The sequence below is a fragment of the Delphinapterus leucas genome, chromosome 12, assembly GCF_059928025.1.
Source record: "Delphinapterus leucas isolate spDelLeu-1000000601 "Yukka" chromosome 12, BTC_Dleu_Yukka2, whole genome shotgun sequence".
NCBI lineage: Eukaryota > Metazoa > Chordata > Mammalia > Artiodactyla > Monodontidae > Delphinapterus > Delphinapterus leucas.
In genome coordinates, this window is record NC_143140.1 from 89,207,397 (window position 1) to 89,229,130 (window position 21,734).

Below are 21,734 nucleotides of genomic sequence, written 5' to 3' on the forward strand. Positions count from 1 at the left end.
GTGCCTGCATTTCCCTCCCCAGAGGCCACCACTTTGAACTCCTTAAACTGATTCTATTTTTATTTACCTTCAAACCTCTAAATAACATTCTGGTCCTGGTACTTCTTGATTTTATTCAGTTTTAATCGTTATCTATTGACTTCCCACTCTGGAATATTAGGATTTAATTCTCTTTAGTGCACCTGTCAACATCACATCACATCACACACACACACACACACACACACACACACACACATCCTTTTTCTTTAGTTATGTAAATATTCAATGCTCATATTTTTAATGACTATGAAATGCTATTTATAACTGAGTCATGTAACATACTTTTACATTTTCCCCTGGAATTAATAATTGCCATTTTTGAAAGCATTTTATCTGCTTTCACAAATTCCACTCCAAATTCTCTACCAGTTTTGCAAATCTTTTATGTATGTCCAAATCCATTAGACAGTCTAGCAATTTTCTTAGCGACCTCTCCTCTGGAACCTTCTACCCTGTTCCAACCTGGGCTAGGTGGATGTGCGACAGGCCTGCTGCACAGTTGTCATGTGATCTCCATCTACTGTCATCCTGCAGGTCCCTCTGCCTCTTTGATATTTGATCCCCTGTTTCTTGAGTCCCACATTTTAAAAAATGTATTACTTCCTCATTTTGCTGGAGCAAATTTTCTGGTATCATCCTTAGAAAAGATACATGGAACTTTTTAAAAATTGAGGTTAAATTCACATAACAAAATTAATCATCTTAAAGTGAACAATTCGTAATCATTTAGTACATTCCTAATGTTGTATAACCACGCCCTCTGTCTAGTTGCAAGACATTTTCATCGCTCCCAAATTAAATACCATACCTATTTAGCAGTTACTTCCCATTTTCCCCTCCTCCAGCCTGGGGCAACCACTCAGCACAAAGTTTGCCAGGTTCAACCATGTAGTAGCCTATATCAATACTTCATTCCTTTTTACGACTGAATAATATTCCATTGTGTGTATAGGCCACAATGTTTATTCATTTATCCACTGACGAACACTTGGGTTGCTCCCATATTTTGACTGTTGTTAACAGTGCTGCTATGAACATTTGTGTACAAGTATTTGAGTACCTGTTGTCAGTTCTTTAGGGAACATATCTAAGAGTGGAATTGCTGAGGCATATGGTAATTTTTTTTTAATTAATTTATTTTTATTTTCTGGCTGCGTTGGGTCTTCGTTGCTGCGCGCGGGCTTTCTCTAGTTGCAGCGAGCGGGGGCTACTCTTCATTGCGGTGCATGGGCTTCTCATTGCGGTGGCTTCTCTTGTTGCGGAGCACAGGCTCTAGGCACACAGGCTTCAGTAGTTGTGGCACTTGGGCTCAGTAGTTGCGGCTCACGGGCTCTAGAGCACAGGCTCAGTAGTTGTGGTGCACGGGCTTAGTTGCTTCACGGCATGTGGGATCTTCCTGGAGCAGGGCTTGAACCCGTGTCCTCTGCATTGGCAGGTGGATTCTTAACCACTGCGCCACCAGGGAAGCCCGAGACATATGGTAATTCTATATTTAACATTTTGAGGAACTGACAACTGTTTTCTGTTGAGCCATTTTATATTCCTACTGGCAATGAACAATAGTTCCAGTTTCTGCATATCCTTACTCACACTTGTTATTTTCCATCTTATTAAAGTATAGATATCTTAATGGGTGTGAAGTGGTTTTTGATTTGCATTTCTTTCATGACTAATGATGTAGAGCATCATTTCATGTACTTGTGAGTCATTTGTATATCTTCTTTGGAGAAATGTCTATTCAAATTCTGTGCCCATTTTAAAAATTAGGCTGTTTGTCTTTCTGTTGTTGAGATGTAAAAGCTCTTCATATATTCTGGATACTAGACCTTTATCAGATATATGATTTGCAAATATTTTCTCCCATTCTGTGGGTTGCTTTTTACTGTTGATTATGTCCTTTGATGCACAACAGTTTTTAATGTTGAATAAGTCCAATTTATCTATTTTTCTTTTGTTGCTTGTGCTTTTAGTGTCATATCTAAGAATTCTTTGTCAAATTCAAGGTCATGAAGATTTACCCTTATGTTGCCTTCTAAAAGGTTTATGGCTTTAGGTCATCTATTTAGCTTGTTTGTACATTTCAAGTTAATTTTCGTGTATTGGGTGAGGTAGGAGTCCAACTTCATCTTTCTGCATGTGGATATCCACCTGCCCCTGCACCATTTGTTGAAGAGACTGTTCTTCCTAATTGAATGGACTTGGCTCTCTCATGGAAAATCAGTTGACGCAAATAAATCTTTTAATATCTTCCACGTCTGAAAATGTCTTAACTCTACTTTTGCACCTAATTGACAGTTTGTCTGGGTAAAACGTTCATTTTTCCCCAGAATTGTTTTCTAGTTCCCAGTGTTGCTGTTGAGATATTTGATATCATTCTCATTCTTTATGCTTCCCACGTAGCCTGTGTTTTCTCTCTGGTAATTTGTAGAATATTTTCTTTATCCCCAGTATTTGAATACTTTGTTAAAATGTCCATTCACATGGGTTTGTGTTTCGAGTGGGCCGTTTCAACATACAAAGCCATGTCCTTCAGTTCTGAGAATTTTTCGTTGTCTTCGTTGTACACACACATATGTGAATATTATTTTACTTTAAAATTGTTAGTAATATATAACACTGAAATGTTGTAATGTATGTGTATATATATGTATGTATTTTGTGTACATATATATATATATACACACACATATTTTGACATTTTACCCCAGAAAATAAGGATATTCTTTTATATAACCATAATACCCTTTCCACATACTTTTGAAAACTAAAAGTAATTCCCTATTACTTAATACCCTGTCTATATTCTGATGTCCATAATTGTCCTCAAAATGATTTCTACAGATGTTCCTAATTTTTAGAGCCAATCAATGAACACATGTTATATTTGATTGTTGTGTTTCTTAATATACACACACATGTACTTTTTCTTATTATTATTTAAATTTGATTTTCCTGATTAGCAGAGACTTGACATTATTTCTTTTTTTTTTTAATTTTTGGCGGCGTTGGGTCTTTGTCGCCACGCGGTGGCTTTCTGTAGTTGCGGCAGGTGGGCTTCTCATAGCAGTGGCTTCTCTTGTTGTGGAGCACGGGCTAGACACACGGGCTTCAGTAGTTGCAGCCTGCAGGCTCAGTAGTTGTGGCACACGGGCTTAGTTGCTCTGTGGCATGTGGGATCTTCCCGGACCAGGGCTCGAACCCGTGTCCCCTGCATTGGCAGGTGGATTCTTAACCACTGCACCACCAGGGAAGCCCTTGACATTATATCTGCTAGATTTCTTCTTAATAGTCTGTTGCAAACTTTCATATTCTGACTGGTTTGTAAAACTATTACCTATACCTCCCAATGTTGTTCCACTTCCGAGTCACTGATAAAAGCACTGAGTAGAGCTGAGCCAATGCCGGAGCCTTGTGACATGCCCCTAGAAACGAGTCTTAGAGTGGAAAGTGATCTATCCATCCAGAATTTTCAGATACAGAAACTTAACATGCTATAATTTCACTTCATGTTTCTGTTTTTGCATAAGGCCAGCATGAGCACCTTTGTGAAATGACTTATTGGGAAACAGATATGTATTGTACCTGTAGCAGGCTTCTCATCTACCTGCTAAATCCTCAGACTGAAATTGGAAATAATGGCTACCATTTATTGTGTGGCTGCCAAGCACCCTGTATTTTCATGTAATATCTCTAGAGCTCACAACGCCCACTAAAATAGAACATTATTACCACAATTTTAGAGATGAGTAGAATGAAGCTCACAGAGACGAAGGAGCTAGTTTAGGTTACAGTTTTATCTGATCCCCAGATCCATTCTCCCTCTGCTACTTCCCATTGCTCATATCATGAATAGCTTGTCCTGACTCTTCTGAGCAATCACCTGTTGCCTTCTAAATCCTCACTAAGGCATTTAGCAGCCTAATTCTTAATGCCATCATCATTAATAAACTGAATAATCAGAATTAATTAGTGAATGGTTTCTACCTATCACCCCTTAGGGAAACTTTCTCCTGAAATCTACATAGGCACCAGCTTCAGCCCTTGATTTGAAATAATTGTCAATAAGGAAGAATGCAGAATCCTTAATAGTAGAGGTTCTGGGTTGTTGTGTTTTCTTTAAATTGTAAACAAAAGATTTTAATTGTCTTCCCAGCCCACACACACGCACACACGCACACACACACAGATGAAAATCATGGAGGCAAGGGAGAACCAACTATTACTTTTATGCATAGTTATGTGATAGTAAAAAAAAAAAAAAACAGAAAAAACCCACATTAGGTATGAGTCTCTTTCATACTTTTCTTCACCTTTCACATTTTCTTCCCCTTTCAAGAAAATACAAAAACCGTTTTGTATAAGGAACACTGGCCGATAGGCTGAAATCTGTACCCTCATCTAGAAGCCTCACTAGAAGGTGTCACCCCACTAGAGGGATGTCAAGGCCTATCTCCCAGCTCCCAAACCGTCTCTGTACCTTTGGTGTCTTCCCATGGGATGTCACCCAAGAAAGCCATAGAAGCTCTTCCTTGACCCCTCTGGGACTTCACTGGTTAGGACAGCTCTCTTCCTTGGTTCAGTCACATAAGGAAAGAATTGATTACGTTGGAATAAGTAAACATGCCAACTTCCAACTTAAAAAAAAAAAATTAATTGGGAAATTTTGCCTTTTGAAAGCAATATTTATATGTACATTATAAATATTGGGCTGGCCAAAAAGTTCATTCGGCTAATGAATACATTGTTCAATGAAGCTCTCGGTGAAAACGAAAAAATGTGTCCTTTGTTTTTACTTAAAACCGAACAAACTTTTTGACCAACCCAATACTTTACATTAGAAATCAAAAGTCATTAGAAAAGTAAAGATTTTAATGCAAGGCAATAAAATATTTGTTATGTTTTCATGTAATCATGCAACAAATGTGTATGGATTGTGTACCAATGTCTTGGGCCTTGGGATGAAACAAAAATGATAAATAGGCAAGCATGGTCATTGCTCACCCCAAGCTTACAGGTAAGTGAGGGATACAGATGAAGACAGAGGCAGTTACACGCCTCTGTGATAAAGCCCATGATGGGGGAGCATGGGGGGTTACAGGCGTCCACAGGAGGTATTGAACCCGGAATTGGTGGAGGGTAGGGTGGTCGGGAGAGACTTCCAGAGCTGTTTCTAGATTCCAGCTCTCTTGCTGAGATCTGATCAAGGAAGAACGGTAGAGATGGTGGATTGAGGGCATGAGGATGGAAGAAATCGTCTTCTAGGCAGAGGAATGGGAACCCAACCAGAGCTCCTTAAGGGCCATCGTTGGAGTTGGGTGTTGCGGGTATGAGGGAAGCTGGGCTGAGCAGTGGGTCTCATGACTGAGAGAATCAGGGTACTCTGGGTTGAATGTCTGAAACCTGCCACCAAGGATTTTGGTGGCAATTCTATTAGAAAAGCCATGAAATTATATCACTGAAATGGACCAAGCTTGTAGCCATTGAGCTAACTGCTTTATAATCAGCTCCTGAAGTTGAAAAAGGACATCAACCTGAAAACAGTTAGTTCGCTGGGTAGGTGTCGACCCTCACTTTTCTTTCCCTTTGCTCCTTCGTTTGGTTTTGGGATCTAATCTATCTCTACTTATTTGTCATGTTGTATTAGTAAGCATCACTTTGCCCCCAGCCAATTAAAAGAGGATTTCTGAGGAGTGGACCCAGAGGCTACCCCATCCTTACGAAATCCTTTTTTCCCAGTTGTAATTTATTTCCTCAGCTTCCAGCTCTCCTTCTGTTATGCCTCTTCTCTGCAGCAAAACTGAAAGATGTTTTCATTAGAATTAGAAGGTGCATCAAATTATACCAGTTTGTTTTCCCTTTTCCTGTCTCTTTATAAAATCTCCCGTTTGCTTTCCTGGAAGCCATTTATGAGCGATCGCTTTGTTCTGCTCGCCTCACACCCTTGCTTGTTTGTTCTATCATTCTTTTATCATCATAGCTTGAGCTGTTCCTCATGTGGATTGTTTATTGAGATATCATTTACACTGCTATTGTCTTCACTGGGCTACTTTTCCATGTGGCTTTTTAACAGTAGTTCTGTCAAGATTTTCTTCTTATGTGTGCTCAATACAGGCTTCTGTTTCTTTGTAGATTTTGGTTTTACAACCTCTATTTTAACCGTGTTATTAAAGGGAAGGCTTTGGTCATAAATAAAAGAGACTTTAGAATACAATTGACAAGGATTTGGCTTCCCCCCATTTCAGTAAGAGAATTGAGGGCAGCAAATTCTCTGAAAATACATAGAAAATACCACTGGAGAACTGCTTCTATACTCCTGATTAAAGAGATTGGAGGCATTACTGCCATAAACTATTTGCTATTGACCACTTTGCCTGTTTGGGTCAATATAACTATCAATATGTTGGGAATGTCAGAATTTTCTGTGACCTTAACTATGCATTTGAGCAACTATTAAAACTATATGTAATCTATCAGATGTCTCACAAATGAATTTCCCAAAGCAAAGGAAGAATTTTGACTGGTCTATGTTCAAACCATGTCTTACTCTGTGAAACCAACAGATCAAAGATTTCTTATACCTGGGTCAACATACCAATATCCAGGGGGAAGGTGACAATATTTATCAGTATTTCTAATATATGAATGTTATAGATCAAATAACAGGATATTTTAATTTTTTTCACATCTTTAACAAAACCACTTCCCCTTTCATCACCAATTTTTTTTTCTAGTCAATAAGAGAGAGGACTCTATGTCACGTGTTAAAACTACCTCAAAGCTTCATTTACATTCTTCTTAGGAATCTAGACATCTTAAAATGTCATATTATTCCCAGTTTTTTACCTTAATGTGTAGGATAGGTATTGCCTGATAGTTATGGGATAAATAAGTACAGATTTAATTTTGTTTGCCGGATTGTGAAAATGATGAGTTAAATCTAAGAGATACACTTTTTGTGTGTGTGTGGTACGCGGGCCTCTCACTGTTGCGGCCTCTCCCGTTGCGGACCACAGGCTCTGGACGTGCAGGCTCAGCGGCCATGGCTCACGGGCCCAGCCGCTCCGCGGCATGTGGGATCTTCCCGGACCAGGGCTCAAACCCGTGTCCCCTGCATCGGCAGGCGGACCCTCAACCACTGCGCCACCAGGGAAGCCCCTAAGAGATACTTTTACAGTTGCTTCTAATGATGGTCTTCTGGCCAATTACATTATTATTAAGTTAATTTAATTTCCTTAATTTCAGGAAGGATGTTGATTCACAGATATAGGACTAAGTAAACTGGAAAGGCACACTTATGGGTCAATCACGGTCTATTCTATTCGTTAGGAATATAAGTAAAGTTTCTAATTATGCTGTCATTATACCTACAGTGGCATGTCCATAAGCCCTCCATCTTTGCCCCTTAGTTATTTGTGTATTTTGTTTGTAAGAAATATACTAACAAAATAACATAAAATATTTATTTTTGTAATTTAATGATCTTGGCCAAGTAACTAACAGATAAGCTCATTATAGCTAAAATTATACTGAAAATACCTCTTCACTCACTCATCTCACGTACTGTTACTACAACACATATATTTACCTGGGTTTTTACCCCCTTTCCTTAAAACAAAAGGACCATCTCACCACACAGCAAAACCCTAGGTAGGTGGAAACAAAACAGCAAGGGAAGATCTAGAAATCAGTTAGATTCAAAAGAGCACAAGATAAGCAGTAATTGAAAAAAAAACACATATTAAGGTTTCACAAAACATTTTTAAATGCTTTTATTCTAGATATGAAAGGTCAGATTCATTTTGCTTGATTATATTTTGTATACTTTTTGAAGTTTTGCATTTATGAAAAAACTGATTATTTACTATGTGTACAATTTCTTAAAAGCATTCCAACAAACATTTATATTTTAGGGTTTGTTGAAGAACTTTACCAAAGCCCTCTTTTTAAATTTAAAAAAAAATTTTTGAGCCCAAGTTACCATTTTCCGACTATGAAGTACCACACACAGGCAAGTGCACACAAACACATAAACACACAGCCTCAGTGTTATGGGCAGAAAGATTTTTCACCAAAGACCTAATTTTAGATGAGTTCTGCACCAAACTATACCGTTTCATTTTTTTTCAGTTAAGAACAAAATTTCATTTTAAAATGTTTTTTGAGGGGCTTCCCTGGTGGCGCGGTGGTTGGGAGTCGGCCTGCCGATGCAGGGGACACGGGTTCGTGCCCCGGTCCGGGAAGATCCCACATGCCGCGGAGCAGCTGGGCCCGTGAGCCATGGCCGCTGAGCCTGCGCGTCCGGAGCCTGTGCTCCGCGACAGGAGAGGCCACGGCAGTGAGAGGCCCGCGTACCGCAAAAAAAAAAAAAAAAAAAAAAGGTTTTTTGAAATATGTTCAAGCCTTCTTGGGGATAATCCAGCTGTTTAGCCGAGCCCCCTCCTCACCCTTTTTTTTTTCAAGGTTACAGAAGTACAAAGTGTAGATTCAATTTGTTACTTAAAGGATGTACTTTGAGAAGACTGAAGTTACTTCTAGTTAGCAAGTTCTTTGCCATGCAGGTAACAATTTATCACAATTTGACAGGATACACTTTTTAAATTTGAGGTTGAGGAGGAATGTAGAAATAGCTCTGGGCAGAAAAGGATGGCTTGCGTGGAAGTATATAAGGTGTTGTGATGTGATATTTTACTCCACACCCATATTATAAATAAACACAACTGGAAAAAAAAATCCTCCAAACACTCGCTGTGCTAAAACTAAAGCATGTGTGCTATATTAAGAAAAGGGGGATATATGTTTGCGTTGGTAGGGATGGGCTGGTGGTTTTCATGACAAAATGCTTTCCTTGTCCCCCCCCCCACCAAAAAAAAGGCTACAAACTCTGTCATAGTGATTGTGTAGTTTGTAATTTGAAGTTCAGAGTTCAGATTCTATGTAGTTAGAGAAGTACAGTCAATTTTCATTTATAAACATTCTAGATTATGCATAGGTAGTTTGCTGTCTTTGGTAATCATTTATAAAATCTGGCTAACCTCTCTTTTCCCTCCCAACACTTACTGAGGCTTCTCTTCTTCCAAAGACCTCCTTAAATTTCCCATCAGTGTTTACAGAATAGTAACTAATTTTGAAGATAGGTCAATCTTTTAGGAGAAAGCATAGGTATTTGAAGGTAAATGCGTGCCATTTTGGTAATCTGCTATTTTGAATGGTGACATCACCAGGCCGTGCCACCCACGGAACCCTGCCCAGGTGCTGGTCTCCTCCCAGTTTGTTTACCTCAGACTATTCTAGAAACGAGTTAGGCTATGACTCAGGACTAGTGTTGTGGTATTTTGTAACACTTAAAATAATTCACCAGAGTATATAATGATTTTATATTTCTTTGGCAACAAAACAGTGTGGACCATTGTATTTTGAAAACACAGACAAGTTTAGATATTATTATTATCTGTCTTGCCAAAATCAGTAATCTTCAGGAAGCTTAAATCAATTATTCCTTTTCAGGGAAAAGCAAAGCCCCGTCATTTCACTTCCACATATAATAACTTTTGATTGCTGGGTTGAGAATTACCCACATGTAAGACCTGCAATCACCATTCTTTCATTAAACAAACATGCATTGACGTCTTGCCGTGGATCAGGCCTGTGCAAGGTGCTAAGCTTGCACAGCTGAGCGAGGCCATCCTTGTCAGATGCTGGGAAGGGAGACAGCCATAGACACATGATTATAATTTAACGTGGAACATGTGACTTTTAGGATGTGCCCAGGGTACCAGGTGAACACGGAGAAGCAGCAGGTAGCTCGCGGGGTGACAGGAGGGGCACCAGGGAAGCTTCCCTGAGGTAGGATACCTGAATGGAGTCAGAGAGGAGGACCCTCAGCAAGGGGGGGAGGGCGTGTGGCAGGGGGTGGCAGTCGCAGCAGAGACACATGAGTGACAACACAGATGCCTTAAAGAGCCTGCTGCCCTCGCGGGAAGTATGAACGGTTGGCGTATGCAGTGACGGACAGCAGGAGGCAAGGGAGGACGTTGGAGAAGTAGAGGCTGGGCCGACTCAGGGAGGCTTCGGGGCTGTGTTAATGAACTCTGACTTTATGCTTAGCCAATGGGGAGCCATGACGGATTTTTAAGCAGAGGGCTCACATGGTCAGAGTTGCACTTTAGGCAGATCCATCTGCAGAGGAAGAGAATTGAAGAAAGCAAGACTGAATCCCGGGAGGAGAGTTGCGAGACTCGGCCAGTAGTCAGGCCGAGATGAACGGGCCGGTGTTAAGGGTGGGGAGGGGAGACAGCCTCGGGAATTACAAGCATCAGACGGCCAGAAGGTGATGGCGGACGGGTGAGAGGGGTGAGAAGCAAGAGGGGTCAAGGGTGGCGGCAGCGTCCTCGCTCGGGGCCGGTGGGCAGATGCGGACACATACGCGCGCAACACACACACGCACACTCACACTGCCCCCTCTCTCGCACACGCACACACACGCACACACGCACACACACACTGCCCCTCTCACACACACACACTGCACCTCTCTCTCACACACACACACACACAATGCACCTCACACACCCACAATGCACCTCTCTTTCACACACACACACACAGTGCACCTCTCTCTCTCACATGCACACACACACACATTTTTATTATGTAAGTTTCAGGTGTACAACATTATAATTTGACACCTGTGTACACTACACAGTGATCACCACCAAAGTCTAGTTACCATCCATCACCTTACAGTTCACCCCACACAGACTACTTAGATTTAACTTTTTAAAAATTTTTATTAAAGTATAGTTGATTTACAGTGGTGTGTTAGTTCACACACGTTATTGAAATTTCTCTGTCGGGCTTCCCTGGTGGCGCAGTGGTTAAGAATCCACCTGCCAATGGAGGGGACACGGGTTCGAGCCCTGGTCTGGGAAGATCCCGCCTACCGCGGAGCAACTAAGCCCGTGCGCCACAGCTACTGAGCCTGCTCTCTAGAGCCCATGAGCCACAACTACTGAAGCCCACGCACCTAGAGCCCGTGCTCTGTAACAAGAGAAGCCACTGCAATGAGAAACCCGCGCACTGCAACGAAGAGTAGCCCCCGCTCGCCGCAACTAGAGAAAGCCCACGTGCAGCAATGAAGACCCAACGCAGCCAAAAATAAATAAATAAAATAAGTAAATAAATAAATTTATTTTTAAAAAATGTCTCTGTCTTGCTCTTGTAGTGCACCGTGCTTCGCCTACAGGGTCACCACTGCTCTTCATTTTAACTGCATGTTTCATCGTCTGTCTTCCTCACTCAACTGTAAGCTCCTTGGAACAGGGGTTGTGGTTGCCTTCTTCATTATTCACTCCCACGTTAGCAGCCTGCCTGGCATGTTGTAGGCATCAATAAATATGTATTAAAGGGGTGAATGCAGTTTTCAGATCATAATTAAGAGTCAGCCATACATTTTCAGTTAGTTTTCTATGTGGATTTTTCTCTTTTTTGGGGGGGGTTTTTGGTTCTGTTTTGTTTTGAACAACAGCCCTGCTGAAGTTATTGGCTGAAGAGCTGGAGCTGGCACACCAGTGAACCTGGCTCCCAGTCCCTGCCCCACCCTTTGCCAGATCTGTGATATTGGGCAAGGGGCTTACCCCCTCCTGGGTATCGCTTCTCCACGAGTATAGTTAGGAATAGGGACAGGTCTGATCGCTGAGGTCCTGCCAATCCTGATGTTTTACAAGAAAGGAGGACATTTTATACGACTGACCAGAAAGAGAAAAATAGTAGTAATACATTAAATACTTTATTGAGCAGAAAAAAGCCTCAGGAAAACAGAAATCCCAGACTCTGAGTCTACTTGCCATTAACACGTCCACTGTTTTCCAACTTGGTTGATGATATGGACTTACTAAATTAAAGAGAAATCAGCTCGAGTGATATATGCTGCATATTTCCACGTGGCATCGCCACTGTCCTAAGGTCTGATGGTCCCAAGGGTTGTTCAGGATGAGTAATAGGTTAAACGAGACGTGCCCGTCTGCGGTGCGCTCCGCGCGTGCCCGCCTCTCCCCAAAGCAGCTCCCTGTGTGCTGCAAACTCTCTTTTGTCGCCAATGTCTCTCTGTCCCCAAGAATCCCTGCATTTATTCTGCTTCTAAATGGGCTCCCCTCCCTGTAAAGCATCATTATACCCCGTAGAAAAGAATGTGAGCTCAGAGGCGTCTTTGTCCGAAAGAACTTTGAAGGCAAATTCCTTGAACTTCTGAGACATTCAACAGACAGTAGCTCCTTTCCTCGTGGGTGCATGTGTTTAACTCTGGCAGGAACCTTTGACGTGTTTTCCCACAGTTCTGTTTATTGTGACTTCCTAGGGACATTTCCCTGTTGAAAATTTAACTAGAAAAGAAAGTTTGCATTACTCTTGCTGGGTTTTAAGCAAGGATGAGAAACCCGTTTGTTTTACACTGATTGATAATAACCTTTTTTCAGAAATTTGTTTTCTTGAAGTATAGTTGATTTACGATGTTGCATTAGCTTCAGGTGTACAGCAAAGTTATTCAGTTATACATATGTATACATTATTTTTCATTATAATTTATCAGGATATTGAATCTAGTTCCCTGTGCTATAGAGTAGGACCTTGTTTATCCATTCTCTATACAATAGTTTACATCTGCTAACCCCAAACTCCCAGTCCATCCGTCCTCCACCCACCCCCACCCACCCCTTAGCAATAACCTTCTTAAGACAACGATGGGTCTCCCTTGCTTACATAAAAATGTGCGCTGAATGACGTGCACAGGTTAAGTTTCTGTGAATTGAAACCTACATGGTAAGTTAAAGGAACTTACCATGCTCTTGTTTGCATTGAAAAGTCTGCTTTATAGAGGGCAGTCTCCTAACTTACCTGTTTGCTAATTCTATTTGTTATTACATCGGAATAACTGCCTCTACCCTGATCCTAGCCAAGCTCTTTCTCCATCTGGGCTATTGTCATGATCTAACTGGCCCCTCAGTTCCACCCTAGTTCCCAAAACAGAAGTCAGGGCGATCCTTTTAAAATGTAAATATGTTTTAAAACTTAACGTCTGCGTTCAGAACAATCCAACACCTCCGTTGCTCTCCGAGTAGAACCCCAAGTCCCTAGTCCCACTCACCTTTCTAAATACGCCAAGCACGCTCCTCCCCCGGGACTCCGTGCTGCCTGGTCCCCGCACCTGGAATCTCCTGCCAGACACACCATGTGGCCGCCGCCCTCTCTCCTTCAAGATCTTCCTCCACTCAGACCTCAGTGAGGCCGAGGGACACCACTCAATTGAAGACCGTGGTCTTGACTCCCACCCTGCACATCTCATCCCCCTTCCCGGCTCTGGTTCCGCCCTTACCACCTTCTGACATTCCCTATATGTGCTTGTTTATTATGCTGTTGTCTTCATCATAGAAGGTAGCTGAGTGAAGGCAGAGTTGTTTTCTGTTTTGTTAGCTGCTATATCCCCAGTGCCTGGTGTGGTGCCCACACACAGTAGGGGCTCTGAAAACTTGTTGAATCAATGAGTGAATGAATAATTGGGTGTTTCTCAGGTGTAATCTAAACAAAGTCAAATTTTTATTTTCTATATAGTTTAAACCTATAGAGTAAGGGTAAAGTCTATCAAAGCTGACAAGGACATTCTTTATAACATAAGGAATCATGATGACAAGGACTAAACGTAGGGAGGCACAGAAGGTGGTCAAAAGGGAGCAGGACTGAAGATGCGGTCCATATACACAATGGAATATTACTCAGCCACTAAAAAGAATGAAATAATGCCATTTGCAGCAACATGGATGGACCTGGAGATTATCACACTTAGTGAAGTAAGTCAGACAAAGACAAATATCACATGATATCACATATATGTGGAATCTAAAAAAACGATACAAATGAACTGATTTACAAAACAGAAACAGGCTCACAGACTTAGAGAATGAAATTATGGTTACTGGGAGGAAGGATGGGGGGAGGGATAGATTGGGAGTTTGGGATTGACATGCACCCACTGCTCTATTTAAAATACATAACCAACAAGGACCTACTGTGTAGCACAGGGAACTCTGCTCACTATTCTGTAATAACCTAAATGGGAAAAGAATAGGTACATGTATATGTATAACTGAATCACTTTGCTGTACACCTGAGATTAACACAGCATCGTTAATTAACTATACTCCGATATAAAATAAAAAATTTAAAAAGGCGGGGTGGGAGCAGGGCTTAAGGCTTAGCCTGAGCTTTTGTGCTCAGATCTGGCCTCAGGAGCACGTGCATTGTTGTAAGGATTTGACATAATGCATGTAAACTGCCTGACCCACAGGGATGTTTACTACACAAAGGGAATAATCATGAGCTTTCTGTCATTATTTGGAACCATCCTGGAGATTGCCTCCGCTGTCCCAATGACTTAAGACTTCTAAGAAAGCCACCAAACAAGGGGATTTCCTGCTGGAAACCCGTGGCCCACTGCATCCCGTCAGGGCCCCTTTGGAGACTGGAGCAACGCACAGCAGGAGAGCTGTGCAACCATACTGCTCTTAAGAATGAAAAATGAAGAAAGGAATCCATTTGTCCCTTTCCCAGGATAAAGCACACGCCTCCTCCTGTTGACTTTATACTTGCAGCCTGGTGCCTTTGATGTCTTAGTGTTTTGCATGTTTATTGATGCTTCGCAGTGGCCCATGGAACAGGCAGGGCGGCTACACTTATTCTCAGTACCAGATTCCACATGACTTGTTTGTGGCCACAAGGTGGCCTGAACTCCAGGTAAGGGTTCTTTCTACCATTTGTTGCCTTTTTAAATTCATGCAACAATTACTGGACTGCTCCTTATATGCCAGGCGCTGTTCCAGGCACTGGGAATACAGCAATGTCTCTAATCTCATGGAGCATACATTCCAGTGGAGGAAAAAAGACAGTAAACAAAGGGCAAGTAAATGTGCAATGTGCCAGGTAGAGATTTTTGCTACACAGGAACATGAAGCTAGGTGAGAGGCATCGGATGTTGCTATGCAATATCAGGAAATCAGGTAAAACCTCACCGAGAAGGTTACATTTGGACAGAAACTGGAGCAGGCCTTGCAGATACCTGGAGAGTGTTGCAATGAGGGAGCAGCAAGGGCAAAGGCCCTGAGGCAGGACCATGTTTGGCTACTCGAAGCATGACACGGAGGCCAGAGTGGCTGGAACTCGGTGAGCAGGTGGGAGAGTGTGGGCGAGATGGTCAGAGACAGTGGGCAGAGGTCAGGCCATTGTAGGACTTTGATTTGTGCTCCAAGTGAGATGGGAAGGCTTGAGGGTTTTGAGGAGAAGAGTGATGCTTGTGCTGCTGTGTTGCGTTGAAAGGACACAAGGGAAGCCACGGAGAGCAGATGTTGCAACAGATCCAGCTGGGAGGTGCTGGCAGCTGAGACCAGAGTTGTACCAGTGGAGGTGCTGAGAAGGAGTTCGATGTTGGATATTAGCTTGCAGGTAGACCTGGAAGATTTTGCGAAAAGATTGGAAGTGGGGTTTGAGGGAAATAGAGGCGTTAACAATGAACTCCAATCTTTTGGCTCAAACCTCTGGAAGAATGGGTCTGCCATTTCCCCAAAAGGGAGAGATTACAGGTAGAGCAAGCTTGTGTTGGTTTAGCTGTGTCTGATTTTTTTTTTAAGGATGCAGTTGAAATTAGGGGTTCAATTTTGGGCATGTGAAGTTTATTAAACATCCAAGCGAAGATGTCCTGTAGGCACGTTGACAGGCATGAGTCTGATAGGAGACCAGGACCTGTCTGGGTTGGAGACGTGAATGCAGATACATCAATTCAGAGACGCTGTTTAAACCCGGGCAAGTAGATGGAATCATCTGGAAAGTGGGTGTAAACCAGGAAGCATCCAAGGTCAGAGACCTGTAGCACTGCAACATTTGCCATTTAGGGGATGCCAAGGAACCAGCAAAGGAGGCTGGGAAGATGTGACCCACAGGGAGGGGAGTGGAGAGAGATTCGGTCCAGGAAGCCGGGGAAAAAAGTGGAGGGTGAGATCCCCTCTGTCAGGTGGTGCCACTAGGTCAAATGTGTAGATAGATAGACAGATAGACAGATAGATATGTACAAAATATATATGTACATATGTACAAAAATATATCTACGTAGTACAGTATATGCCTTCTTAACTTGACATTACTTCATGAACCATTTTCCATGTCATTAAATACAATTTCCACGTGCGACTTTTAATGACCCCATAGTATTTCATGTCATGGATGTGCTATAATTTATTTACTATTCTCTGACTGTTGGATGTTTGTATCAATTTTTCAGTATCATAAATAATGCTTATATATACATCATGCTTTACAGCTTTTGATTCTTCTATATAAACTCCTAGAACTGGAATTATTGGGGTGGCCATACAGTTCATTCCGTAACATCTTACGGAAAAACCCAAACGAACTTTTAGGCCGACCCGATACAATCCAATCAGAAGTGAATATTTATTATAAATGTCCATCCAGAAAGACTGTACCAACGTTTGCTTCTACCAGCTTTGTGAAAGAGGAGTGCTTATTTTACTGTGGGCTTCACCAATATTGTGTATCAGTTGTCTTCAGTTTTTTTGACAACAGAGTAAAAATGGCTCGTCGGTGATGTTTGCGTTTTTTTTTTCATGAGACTACTATGGCTTCGTGTATCTTTTGTACCTGTCTCTTGTCAATGTATCTGTTGGAATCATATACTTTTCTTAGTTACTTGGCAAAGCCACGCATGCAGTAAGGATATTGATATTTTACCATAACTGGGGTAAATATTTTTCCCAGCTGTTTGCACTTTGGTTTTATAATGACATTATATGAGTTATAAATTTTAACATTATATTTAGAAAATTCTTTGCAATTTTGAAAGTAATAAATATGTATATAGTTTCAAGATTTCTAAATTTTAAAGTTATTTATTTTTATGTATAGTTAAAGGTAAGGCCCTAACCTGCCTTTTTTTTTTTTCCCCAGAAGTAATCAAATCTACTCACCCAGGTCAAGAATTTCTACTCTATGTTCCAAATTCAGCCTCTCACTGAACACTTGTAGAACAAGGCAACAGAATTAGTAAACAACCCGTTAAACAGTTCTAATAGTTTAAGCTTCATTTGGTCTCAAAACCTGCTGCCACGTAATTCCTATATCAGTGAGGACATGATAGGCTGTGCTGCTGTAATAAACAGCCCAAATTGCTTCTCTGCCTTGTCCGGAAGGGATACCGGTCACTTCCCTCCAAACCCCATTGGCCAGAGCTAGTCACATGGTCCTACCTAACTGCAGGGGTTGGAGAAGATGGGAAGCAAATGGAATGTTTCAGGAGTACCCCTCCATCTGCCGTAGATTCCTGCCACATATTCTATCTAGCGTTGGCCTCAGGAACGCAGAGTAAGACTTTTCCACATATGCCTTCAAATAGTTGAAAACAGCAATCACATCCCACTGCCCCCCATGTGCACACTCCCTGTGCACTCAGAGTCTTCTGGTTTTCAGAAGGAGCCTCGCTCTTTTGATCACTTTTTCTCTTAGTTTCTTTCTTTTCTTTTTCTTTTCTTTTTTTTTTTGGCCGTGCCACAAGGCATGAGGGATCTTAGCTCCCTGACCAGGCGTCGAACCTGTGCACCCTGCATTGGAAGCGCAGAGTCTTAACCACTGGACCACCAGGGAAGTCCTATCTAACTTAGTTTCTTATCCCGTTGCCATCCTGGAAACCCTTTCCCGGATGCATTACCACTTATTAGTATCAGTTATTAATACCCCAAATGTCTCGTGATTTAAACAGAGATTTATCTTCCATTTCATTAACTTCCGGTCTTATATTCTCGAAGCAGAGTCTTCATCCTCCCCTGCTTGGTGTTCCCTGCTTACGACACCTTCCTTTCCTACCAGCATGAGGCTTGGCTCGTAGCTACCCAGTTTGCCAAATGGATTGCACAGCTGTAGTTTCCATCGACCTAGGATCGTGATGCTAACCAGTTCAGGAAGACATATCCTAAAGCCATGACCTGTCATCAGTTCATTAAGATATGCAACTGTTTTATGATACAATTTGCTCAAGCCGTAAATCACATCCAGTTTCTGTGCTTCAGCTTTTCAGTGCTTCCAGCTGCTACATTTTCCCGTTGGGTGTGGATGAACCGCTGGAGGTTGAGACAGTAGACAGCCTAGGAAAACTATGTCACTGAACTGATAATGTGTGTGAAAGTCTTCAAGTCTCTGCTGACTTAGAAAGAGGAAGAGGGAGGGGCTTTTGATAGCCCTATCCTCCAAGTGCTCATATTATTTTTAGATCAGAAAATTTACCTTGATCCATGTTGTACTTCTTGAACCAAAAGGGCTTTGCCACCCTCCCCCTTCCCCTGAGGGTGCTTCATTGTCCCATGGAGTCAGATGGTGACAGTGGGCCCAAAGGGTCTATAAGGGCTAGACCTCTTACAATGCTTCTGCCAAGAAAACTAGCCGAGGTGACATTTGAGGTTTACTGGGCAGTATAAAGTTGACTTCCGCATTACCCATCATCTAGGCCTTGTTTGTGTTCAAAACCTATTTCAAATGCTAATAGCCAGTTGTGCATATGATAACGTCACGTGTGTGAGAGCCAGTCGTACATGTCTATTAAATCCTTGTGTGGACCCAGAGATGCTGTTACTTCTAACAGTCCAGATTCAGACGTTTACTGGGACACTCAGGTATATGAACGCTTGCGCTTAAACATGCCCTTTAACGTACCTAACAGTCTCCGAATGCCCATTCAGCTCCCACCATCTCCCGACTTCCCTCACTACCGTAATTGAGCGCTAGGGGTCTGCTTTTCCAGAGTGACAATACCACGGAGCCTCTTTTGAAGCCAGTGGAGTCAGACTCATGTCCAGCTGCCACTCATTAAATACACAATAAGCACATCTTAATAACCTGACAACTCCATGTGCTACCCTAAAGGTATTTGCAAACATTATTTCCAAAACACGTTCTTCTTCCAAGTAACGTGAGTAGGCCTCACAATTAACTAATTTCCAGCCAAGTCTGAAATATCAAAGGTTAGTGTCCAGAGATCGTAGTGTGTAAAAGAATGGGAGCTCTTGTTTTCAAATTCAGCTGTGTTGGTTTTACAGTTTCGGGACTGGAAAATGGCCAGAAGACTGTATTAACCTTCTTTTCAGTCTTTCTTAAGAATTCCCTCATGTCTAGGATGCCAACTAGACTCCGAGAATTCATGCTTATTCTGTTGTGTCCAGGGGATGCCTTCTGTCATCCGTAGTTGCCTGCTATGGCGAGGGGTTAGAGATTAAAAGAGTAAAAGTCAAGTTTTTAACCCAAGAATAGGGTATTTGTTTCACCGGGCATCACAGTCAAGTTCAGGGCCACCGGGAGCTCACGTGAAGCCTAGAAAAGAAAGAAGCTTCCATGCGCATCCACTGTCTGAGGCTTAGGCCCTGGTTGCTTGATCCGTACTGGAGCTTGGTTTTTAGTCCATTCCCTTGACTGCAATTTTAGTTCCTATTTCCTTGGCCCTCAGATTTATAGGTTAGAATCTTCATAACTGTAGCTTTGCTTCCCTGTTTCCCACTTCTGAACCTCCTATCCTCAGACCCTAGGCCCCTGTCCCTCAGTCGGGGTCTGCAGAGCTATACTCCCCAGGTTTAAAATGCTTGCTCTCATTACTCAGGAACATTGCAGAGAAAAATCCAGATACAATATGTTTATGATATGATTGAATCTGGTTTGAATATATTTCAAGAAGAGCATAGTTTCAAGTAAAAAAAAAACTGAAATTTATTCAGAAATAGATAAGTTAGTAAACTTTTGCATGCAAATTCACAGTATGTAAAAATAATAACGGAATTTTGTAATGACAGTGGCCCCTGCATAGCATTTTTGTTTGTTTGTTTATTTTTTGTAGCACAGCAAAAAGCCCAGATATCAAATAGACTGGAGGCTGGGAAGATACGTACACTACAAACCTATACATTTTAAAAAAGTAACCTAATCCCCCCCCCAACCTCACCCCCAAAGTTGTCTCTTACATTCATTTCTCCCTAGCAGTGTTAAATCTGGTAAGGATTGTGTTCATCTTGCCACAATTAAAAGTCTACAAACTAAAAAATGTCCATAAAAGCCAACCATCAAAATGTGTGAAACATCTAAGATGTTGATATAATTGAAACCTGTCTTCAGTATTTGCTAAATACATGTTTTCCCTCCCTTGACATCTAATAAACAATTGTAGAGCTATGTCTGAGTTTAGCATTGTAAGATCTGGATTCAAAGTACCACAGGGGAACAGTCAACTCTGGTCTCTGGATTCATGCTCTATTTTTAAAATAAATACCATCTACATAACTAATTTTTAAAAAATCAAAACTTTGTTATTGGTTGGTTATTTGTGGTACAAAACTTTCTACCTGCTAGAAGATGATAAAAAAAATGATGATCAATTTTCCTTGCTCAAGAATTCCAAATAACTTAGCTAGATACACACACCCCCAACTCAAGTGGGGGAGCGTAACACCCCTCACCTTAGATGTGGGCTTCCATAGGGACTCCCTTCCAAACAGTAGAGGATGGAGGCGGGAAGAGAAACTTCCCAGTGGAGAAACCTGACAAGCCCCAGTCAGCCAGTGATCAAGGCCAACGTCGACAGTGATAAGGACCCTTGCTGTCCTGTTCACCTCTGTGGTTGTCTTCCCCAAAACCCATAACCTTCGTCTAACCATGAGAAAACCATCAGACAAAACCCAGTTTTGGACTTTCTGCAAAATACCTGATCACTACTCCTCAAAACTGGCATCAAGAACAAGGAAAATCTTATAACCTTTAGAAATTGTGAATCACCATGTTGTACACCTGAGATACAAAATACTGTGTACCAACTGTTAAGAAGATGTGATGACTAAATGTAATATGGTGTCCAGGATGGGACTCTGGAACAGAAAGAGGACATTCAGAAATCCAAATAAAGTGTGGGCTTTAGTTAATGAAATGCATCGATGTTGATTCATTACTTGGGACAAATGTCACATACAAGGGAAGATGTTCATTAGAGGGGAACCTGGGTGTGGCGGTTATGGGAACTCACTGTACTATCTTCGCAACCGTTCTGTAAGCTTAAAGCTATTCTAAAAGAAATAAAAGTTTATTTTTAAAAAAGGCTATTAACAGACCCTCCAACTGGGCCAATAGGGTTCTCTGTACAACCTGATTCCAGGACACCCCTGCTTCTGTGCTCAGAGACCCCCTACCTGGTGACCTGTCTGTGGACCTTCTCTAGCACCAAAACATCTCCTAAAACATCTTTTGTAAGTCGTTCCACACATCTGGCACCAGGGCTGAAGTTTCCCGGAGTCATCTGAATTAGTGTCTGCACCAGAATGAAATCCTGCGCACATGTGGCAGAAGACACTTGCCTTCTCGTTACCCATCCAGTGTCTGACTCTTTCCTGCTTTTTGAGTCTCTGTGTGGTTTCTCACTACAGGAGGTGAAAATTCCAGACAATGGTCCCAAGACTGTGTCCTCTGCTACATTCACCAGATGCACCCATGGCAACCTTAGGATCAGGAGGTGAGGTGGCGGGGAGCGTTCCCAGGGGACAGCGGTGTGTTGGGGGATGATGGGGGGAGGCGCAGGGACTAGTGGAAGGGTCCTGCAAGTTTCGGGGGGTCTA

General features: G+C 42.0%; 1 long non-coding RNA gene across 2 annotated transcripts in view; it reads left to right on the plus strand.

Annotated features, from left to right (window-relative positions):
• Positions 1-21,734, plus strand: part of LOC149747924 (uncharacterized) — a 44,121-nt gene that overhangs the window by 15,049 nt on the left and 7,338 nt on the right. For both annotated transcript variants that reach the window (XR_016395274.1, XR_016395273.1), the window contains exon 2: positions 1-21,631. This exon is cut by the window's left edge. This is a non-coding gene — a long non-coding RNA (uncharacterized LOC149747924). The remainder of the gene's footprint in view (positions 21,632-21,734) is intronic.